The following is a 9402-nucleotide window of genomic DNA, read 5'->3' as shown; positions in this document are numbered from 1 at the left end:
AAATAATAATATTTTAAACATTTGTTAAATTTTTACTTATTTTTTAGAGACTGAGATGCAGACATATAGATATAAAGAAGTAGTGCTCCCATCTTCTGGATTACTCCCCATGTGTCCTCAGTGACCTGGGAGCTGAAGCCGAAAACCGAGAAATCAATCCAGGTATCCTCACATGTGTGGAAAGAACAGAACTACTTGATCCATCACCTGCTGCCTCCCATGGTCACATTAGCAGGAACCTGAAGTCAGGTGACAGAGACAGGAATAGAGTCTAGGTTCTTCAGTGTGGTACATGGGTATTCTAGCCAGCAACTTTACCACTAGGCCAAACACCCATCCCACACAGAGCTGCTTGAAGTGCACTGCCCACATTCTCTTTGGATAAATGAATGTATCTAAGGTGTCCATAGAGGTTAATGGATAAGTCTAGCAATGAGTATAAATTTCCTTGTTTCTTTTAAGAGACTTCTCATGACAAATCTCTCTTGGAGACTACTACCTAGGTATAACTATTATAAAATATCGTTTTTTGGCTGGTGCCGTGGCTCACTAGGCTAATCCTCCGCCTAGCGGCGCCGGCACACAGCATTCTAGTCCTGGTCGGGGTGCCGGATTCTGTCCCGGTTGCCTCTCTTCCAGGCCAGCTCTCTGCTGTGGCCCGGGAGTGCTATGGAGGATGGCCCAAGTCCTTGGGCCCTGTACCCCATGGGAGACCAGGAGAAGCACCTGGCTCCTGCCATCAGATCAGCGAAATGCGCTGGCCGCAGCGTGCCAGCCGCAGCGGCCATTGGAGGGTGAACCAACGGCAAAAGGAAGACCTTTCCTCTGTTTCTCTCTCTCCCTCACTGTCCCCTCTGCCTGTCAAAAAAAAAAAAATGGTTTTTTATTTCATGCGCATTGTGATTGACAAAGTTGACTATATTTCACTCTTCGCTTGACCGTTGTGATAACCACAGCCAGCTTTGTGGCTTGCTTCCTGCAATTTTGTTAGCAGGAATTTATAGAATAAATTTGTAGCACTCAAAATCACTTTCAGCATGCTTTCCTTTTTCTTATCCTTATTTTCAATTCATCCTAACTTCTTTACTAATCAAGATCTTTTTTTAATCTCCTTTATACATTTTGAAAAGTGCTCTATATTAGTTTTAAGAGCAGGCAGAGACTTTTCCTTTTCATGCTATAAAAGGTTTTAACAGATTGAATATTTTTGAGCAGAAACTATGTTCTATCTGCCTCCCCTGGCACTGAGTAGTACATTACCTGGTTTAAAAAGTGTGAATTCTAGTTTAATTGATACCAGAGTAGCTCTGTGTTTTTATTGTAACATAGAAACCAAGTGTTTAGGGTCACACACACCCTGATTTATGATCAAAAACAAAACATGCAATGAGCTTTGTTTCTAAAGTTCATCTTCAGTGGAATGTTGTGTTCAGGGCAACAGCTGAAAATGGCTTATGTCTCCTTTTCCTTCACCTTCTCCAAAATCTCAAGATACATGAATCCAGGGCATTTCTTCCCACAGTGTTATGTTTCACAAGTATATTGATATTCATGGACTTTTTGTTACTTACTAGTGTGACATTTCTCTATGACTTACTATGTTACTGCAATGGTTTAAACATTAGTTTGGGTGTCCCACAAAGGCCCGTGTGCTGAAGACTTGATACTCAAAGTCTCATGTTGGCATTTAAAGGATTAACATAAGTGGTTAACGGATTAAGGTGTTTCAAGTTGTAAATCATGGTGTCTCAGAGTGGGGTCTTTGAGCAGTGATAGTGCGTATGTGTATTGTTTAGCTGTGGTAAGTTACCATGATTAAATCCTGGTAGCTTTCAAGGAAGAGAACCCATAGACAGGGATGAGCATGATACCTCTATCTCTGCTTCCTGGATCTTCTGAACAAATTGCACCATCCACTGTCTTCAACAGACTCCGGACTGGTGGGGCTACTTAATCTAGAACTGTAAACATCCAAAGTAAGAGCCCAAGTGTATTTTTCCTTCATAAGTTGCTTGTAAAGCACGTTAAATAATTTTCCTAACACTGAATATTTCTTAGGTATAAGTAGAACAGGGAGCACATTTTTGTAAATTTCTGGGAAGCAAACAAAAGACAAAGAGAAATGATTCAATAGACAGACTTCCTTTCTTCTTCCTGAGCACAGTAAATTGGAGATGGTCATTGAGGGCACAACCCAGAGAAGTCTCAGGAATGAGCATATTAACACTCTGCATGCTACAGGAAGAGTGATGTTCACATGTACACTCTCCAGAAAACTGTTAAAATTTGTTTAAAGTTTGAGAATTAAAAAAAAACAAGTGACAATAGCAAAATACCTATTGTCAATATTGTCTTGTTTGATAGATAATTTAGGTTAATATTGTGTTACCCAGTATGAAAAATCATTGAAAATTTAATGCAATGCTAGTATCTTGGCTATCATTACATCCAGGATTGCCAAGTCTTTATTATAATGCACTATTTATTACCTATGCAAAAGTATTACAGTATTTGTCATTTTTATACTTTTTTTTTGACAGGCAGAGTGGACAGTGAGAGAGAGACAGAGAGAAAGATCTTCCTTTGCCGTTGGTTCACCCTCCAATGGCCGACGCAGCCGGCGCGCTATGGCCGGCGCACCACGCTGATCCAATGGCAGGAGCCAGGTACTTATCCTGGTCTCCCATGGGGTGCAGGGCCCAAGCACTTGGGCCATCCTCCACTGCACTCCCTGGCCACAGCAGAGAGCTGGCCTGGAAGAGGGGCAACCAGGACAGAATCTGGCGCCCCTACCGGGACTAGAACCTGGTGTGCCGGCGCCGCTAGGTGGAGGATTAGCCTAGTGAGCCGTGGCACCAGCCCATTTTTATACATTTTCAAATGCATATGTTAGCCTAAATCACTGGTACTTGTCAGAAACAAGGATTCGTTTAATTTCCGCTATAGATTTAATGTAGCATACAATGTCTCTATAATAGTATTTCCAGAACTTTTACTTGTGTACAAACCTACAATGTTTCTGAACAATGCCAGTTTGGAAAGGAAGAAATGAGTTGGCAATATGTGAGCAGCTATTCATTTTTCAATGTTTACCTTATTTTCTACTAAACATCTAGAATTTGCAAAAGACGGTGTGATAGAGAAGAGAAAAGCAAATAAAGACACCATCAGAGAGGCTCAGAAGGTCTCTCTCAAGTGTTCACTGATGCTTAAACAGTGTTGATGGATAAGAAAGCAACTGAGGTCAAAAGGAAGCCACTTTAAAGGATCAGAGGAGGGGCCGGCGTTGTGGCGTAGTGGGTAAAGCTGCCGCCTGCAGTGCTGGCATCCCATATGGGTGCCATTTTGAGACCCGGCTGCTTCACTTCCAATCCAGTTCTTTGCTATGGCTTGGGAAAGCAGTAGAAGATGGTACAAGTCCATGGGCCCCTGCACCCATGTGGGAGACCTGGAAGATGGTCCTGGCTCTTGGCTTCAGATCAGCACAGCTCCGGCCATTGCGACCATCTTGGGAGTGAACCAGTGGGTAGAAGACCTCTCTCTCTCTGCCTCTCCTCTCTCTGTGTAGCTGTGACTTTCAAGAAAAATAAATAAATCTTTTAAAAAAAATAAAGGATCAGAGGAGATACTACTTGGCACTCTTGAGGAAGCAAGAGTAGTTCCTAATGTTAGTAGTTACTTATGCCTATTCCCCCAAAATACCTCACAATCCACAGAGTACCACAGAATTTTCTTTAGCAGTGGGGCAAAATGATCCCTTTCTAGATACTATGATGATCCTGATGCAGCAGTCAGCAGTTCTAGCCATTTGGGTTGGTGTCCTGCTACCATAAAGAATGAGGAGCATGGACAAAGAAGAGGGACCAGAGAAGCAAAGGAAAATGCACACAGTGAGTGGGGCCCCAGATCAGGGATACTACTAAGGGCAAGTTATCTAGAGGTTTATATTCTTTGGTCTATGAGGAAGTTGACACAGGGATTTGTAAACATGTCATTTTGTCACCAGTGACAGTTGCATTGCTGAGGAGTCCATATCTGGAACTGGATGGGTCCAGCTGTAACTGCATCCTGCTTTATTTTCAGTTTCTCTGTCTTGTTTTTGAGTAATGGGGGTGCTTTGTTCTGGGAGTATTCCCCTGCAAGCTGAGCTTGAGTATGTTTCTACATATCAGGCTTGAATCTCGCCATGTTGTGTCTCTGTCTATCTGTCTAGAGTTACATTTAGCTGTCTCCTGTCTCTGTCAATGCCCCTCTCGAGAGTTATCTCTAGCTGCCATTAAGAAAAAGGGGTGATGACAACTCTGGGGTCTTCATGCTGGCAAGGGGCAGTGAGGAGGGTAGGCAGGGAGAGAGACTCCTCAGAATGGTCTGTCTAAGGGCCCTTGATAATAACTGTTCTCCTATGGATCAGGTTGAAGCATCATTTGTAAATTGTCTGCCTTTTTTTTTTTTTTTTTTTTAAAGCCAGCAATAGCTCTGCAAAGTCATGGGGCATGGATCCACTTTGGAATCATATCCCATTGACTCCAGAATGCAAAAGATATGGAAGTTAAATTCAGGGAATCAGTCATCCTGTTTTCTGGAAATTTTAGACATAGGAACTCACTTTAAAATAATTCTCGCCGGCGCCGTGACTCACTAGGCTAATCCTCCGCCTAGCGGCGCCGGCACACCAGGTTCTAGTCCCGGTAGGGGCACCAGATTCTGTCCCGGTTGCCCCTCTTCCAGGCCAGCTCTCTGCTGTGGCCAGGGAGTGCAGTGGAGGATGGCCCAAGTGCTTGGGCCCTGCACCCCATGGGAGACCAGGAGAAGCACCTGGCTCCTGCCTTCAGATCAGCGCAGTGCACAGGCCATGGCGGCCATTGGAGGGTGAACCAACGGCAAAGGAAGACCTTTCTCTCTGTCTCTCTCACTGTCCACTCTGCTTGTAAAAAAATAAAAATAAAAAACATTCTCTTCTACTCCCATTCATCCTCATCTCCCTCAGCATTTAACTTCCAGAAGACTTCCACAACATACTTCTTCTTCTCAATTTTGTCTTCCTTATGCTTATAGCTTTGTCTACAACATTTTCCTAATCTCCCACAGCATTTAATTTCCCCAAACTTTCCACACACCATAATTTTCACCTCATTTTTGGCTTTTTAAAGAATATATTTTCATGAGTTTTCTTTCTTTATCTCATGAAGAATACATTTCCATGCTTATAGCTTTCTCTCACAACTCTTTTCCTAATTCCCACACCAACTAATTTACACAACATACTTCTTCCCTCATTTTTAACTCCCAAAATATTTCTCAGTAAGAATATATTCTAATAAGTATAGTTTATTCCCCAACTGCTTTTTACTTACTGATTTCTTTAGTTTAAATCCTGAAACAGTCCTCTAATACCTCTGAAATAAGAAAAAGCTATTACAGTATTTTAAGCCATAGTTACTTTAACGTAGTTTTTGTTTTTGATCTCACAAGGAAGATGTTATTTTGGGAAATTAGGCCCAGTAGTTGGAAAGGTTTTGTCCTGAGAGTATAATCTGAGAGATGTTAACCAGAAATTAGACCCCTGAGTAGGATCTCTCAAGAAATATGGAGCAAGCATCAATAGTCAGTGTAAGAAGGTAAGACCAATCTGAGTATGATTACAGATTAAGGCAAATAAAGTCTAGCCATGGTGTTTTGTCATTAGTGGAGGTAAGTAGATGAACGATCAGATAAAAAGAACTGGCACGCTGAATAGGTGAGCTATTCCCAGGTTGACTGCAGCTTGATAATGGGACTGAGGAATAAATGGCTCGGGTGGGCTGGGTGTGTACAATAAAGTCATTTATCATTTTTAACAGATTTTCTTTTTTAAAAACATTTATTTATTTGAAAGTCAGAGTTACACAGAGAGAGAAGGAGAGGAATGGGCTGCAACATCTGGAGGTACGCCGATCTGAAAGCAGGAGCCAGGAGCTTCTTCTGCGTCTCCCATTCAGGTGCAGAGGCCCAAGGATTTGGGTCATCTTCTACTGCTTTCCCAGGCCATAACAGAGAGCTACATCAGAAGTAGAGCAGTTAGAACTCGAACCGGTGCCCATATGGGATGCTGGCACTGCAGGCAGCGACTTTACCCACTGTGCCACAGCACCGGCCCCAGTCATTTATCTTTTTAAAGAAGGGTTTGAGTCCCTCAGTGTCTTCATTGGAGGTGTTAAGGAACATCTGGAGTCAAGGGCTGGAGTCTCCTCAGTTGCTCACCAGGCTGCTAAGCCTGACAGTTTCCCTGGTGTTCCTTACAGTGTGTAACTGCCACTCGTGGGGAAGGAATCCTGAAGACAGTAATGAATCTATTTCTTGATGACATTGAATGGGGGAACCACTTGTGATAAGCAAGTGTCCCTCCTTCCAAATGGCTTTGTGGGCATGGAGAAGGAGATTCCAGTTGGACAGTTATTGCTCAGCCAATTTTTCCTTGAATTTCCCAAGGCTTTGTATTGATATCTGCCTCAATAAAGGAAAGGCATAAAGATTATCCTCGAGCCACAAGGGTGGTGGTTTCCTTCTGAGATAAGAGCCCAACACCTCCTTAGAAGAGGTATTAGGTTCTTCAACATGATTAGGAAGACATAAGTAAAAAAACAAGTTATTATGATTACAGTTTATGGGTTGAGCAAAATAACTAATGGGTTTCTTAAGTCACTTCTAACAGTCATGCTAAAGAAGAGGGGCAGGCCCAGATCTGAAAGAAAGACAGAAAAGATAACTCCAAAATCCAGGAGGAAATCAACTTCCTTCCCTTCGACAGCTAGGACCACCTAGGGCTCCTGATTGCTGATGGTCTGGGTGGTAGGAGTCAATGGGAGAAGCCCTGAACCCTTCATCCTGTTGGGTCTGCCAAGGAGGAGGCCCAATCACAGAGCTGTGATCTCCAGGGCAGTCAGCTCTCCAGGGTTTTCTCCGATTGTGGGAATATAGGGACTCCTAGGAGTGTCCACTCTGAGCACAGTCATACAATTAGGGGACCCTAGGACTCCTCAAGCTGTTGTGGCCATACAGCTGCCATCAGAGCTATGATCTATTTATTATTCCTCCTCTCTCATTGTTGGGTCTACTCCTGGTCCCAACTGTAAAAGACTGAAATGGTGACCAAAAGATTTTCTAATGTACTTTCAAGTCCAGTAACTTGCTTTTGAAGCTTTGTTCTACTATCTGAAGCTGACTGTGTAATATACTTGTCCTTTAGGATTGTCTGTCTTCTCAATGAGTTTTGAAATATGCAGGTGCATTTTACTAAAGCTTCCCTCCATTTTTCTAGCAAGGCTGAGGGGACTTGTTTTCAGGGCCCTAGTCTATCACAGAGAATTTGGAGTAATTTGAGGACTTGGTCCTGTTCCTCCTCTAAGACACAAGACATGAGAAGCTTTAGCTTCTATTCAGCAATAGGATCATCTGGTTTTCATTTAGGTTAAGCCTCCTCCTGAGGAACAGCCTGCTTTCCTGCAGGATAAAGTGTCCCTTGTCCTCCCTATCCAGGTGAGAAGGTAAAAGCCATATGAAGTTCATCCCCAGAAGTTTCTGGAGCTTGGAGCGCAGCCTGTTTCTCCATCCTTATTATGGTGTGAGTTATGAGTAACCTTACATCTTTCCAGGAGAGTTCATAGTCTTGAGTAAAAGTCTTGAAAGCCTCTATGTACTTATCAGGGTCACCTGGAATTCAATCCAAATCTCCCTTTATCTGTGTAAGGTCCTGCATCGAAAAGGGGAGCTGGACATATGTGGGGCTACTAAGCCCCTTGGAGATCACCTAGAGTGGTAAAGTAGAAATCGCCTGTCTGGTGACTGGTTAAACAACAGTTTAACCTGCTATGCCACAATTTAGGCTCCCACACTAACCACGTTTAATTGGCTGACAGAGGCCTACTGTTTTTAACTGATAAAAGACAACAGTGGAAAGCCAGGATCTCTGAAAAAAAGAAAAGCCAAAGCAGTCCATCTTTACTCACCCCTCTGAAGATCCTTGTTGAGCCCCCAAGATGCTGGTGGTGGAGCCAGTAGTTCTAGCCATTCAGGTTCATGTCCTTGGCCACAAAGAATGAGGAGCAAGGACACATAAGAGCAATCAGAGAAACAAATTCATTTAAACAAAGGAAAGCTCCCACAGTAGAAGTGGTCCCTGAGCAGAGCTGCAGTTCAGTAGAAGTTGTCTAGGAGTTTATATTCTTTGGGCTATGAGGAAGGTTATACAGGGTTTTGTAAACATGTCATTTTGTCAACAATGACCTCTCCATTGGAGAGTTCATATCTGGAGGTATACAGGTCCAGTTATAACTGCATCCTATTTTGTTTTCAGTTTCTCTATTTTGTTTGTAAGTAGTGGGAGCATTTTGTTCTGGGAGTATCCCTGAGCACATCAGTCTTGACTCTGTTGTGCCCTTTTTGTCCCTATATGCCTAGGTTTATATCTTAGATGTCTCTTGCTCTATCAATCCTTAATAAAATGTTAAGATTAAAACCCCCAATAGATCAAACTATTTAGAAGTAATTTATCACATTACAGTTGAAAAATAATTTTAAGATTGCAAAAATATCTAGCAACAATTAAGACAAAATTCACAGTGCTTGTGATGTAACATAAGTTACCAGACACAGAAATAAAAAATGAAATGGGGAGCCGGCGCTTTGACTCACTTGGTTAATCCTCTGCCTGCGGCACTAGCATCCCATATGGGCGTGCCGTGTTCTAGTCTCGGTTGCTCCTCTTCCAGTCCAACTCTCTGCTGTGGCCCAGGAGAACAGTGGAGAATGGCCCAAATGATTGGGCCCTGTACCTGCAAGGGAGACCAGGAAGAAGCACCTGGCTCCTGGCTTCAGATTGGCGCTGCGCCGGCCGTAGTGGCCATTTGGGGAGTGAACCAACAGAAGGAAGACCTTTCTCTCTGTCTCTCTCTCACCATCTATAATTACCTGTCAAATTTAAAAAAAAAAATGAAATGGAACTACTGCCATTGTGGTACAGTGAGTTGAAATGCTGCTTGTGATACAAGAAACCCATCTCAGAGAACCAGTCAGAATTCCAGCTGCTCTACTTCTTTTGCAGCTCCCTGCTATTGCACCTGGGAAAGCTATAGCAGATTGTCCAAGTACTTGGGCCCTGCTACCCATGTGGGAGAGCATGATGGAGCTCCAGGCTGCTGGCAATGATTTGGCCCAGCTCTGGTTATTATGGCCATTTTGGGAATGAGAAGCATATGGATACTTTTCTCTTTCTCTCTCTCAATAACTCATCCTTTCAAATAAATAAAATAAAAATATTTTTAAGAAAAGAAATACAGGTTATAAAATCAATTAAAACTGATCCAAAAGAGACATATTACAAAATTAACATAAAATGACTGAAAATAGTTACTACAATTATGTTTC

At 42.7% G+C, this 9402-nt stretch overlaps 1 long non-coding RNA gene across 1 annotated transcript; it reads right to left on the bottom strand.

Moving 5' to 3' along the window:
- Positions 1-5841: 5841 nt before the first annotated feature.
- On the bottom strand, positions 5842-8946 carry LOC149124535 (uncharacterized). Its single transcript, XR_016212813.1, has 3 exons — positions 8671-8946; positions 7986-8060; positions 5842-6037 (listed from the first exon to the last, which is right to left on the bottom strand). It is a non-coding gene; the product is annotated as an uncharacterized LOC149124535 (long non-coding RNA).
- Positions 8947-9402: the final 456 nt, after the last annotated feature.

This window comes from Oryctolagus cuniculus, chromosome 9 (genome assembly GCF_051225735.1).
Source record: "Oryctolagus cuniculus isolate XC-2025 breed Fujian yellow rabbit chromosome 9, ASM5122573v1, whole genome shotgun sequence".
NCBI lineage: Eukaryota > Metazoa > Chordata > Mammalia > Lagomorpha > Leporidae > Oryctolagus > Oryctolagus cuniculus.
This window is presented reverse-complemented; position numbering and strand designations above follow the sequence as displayed.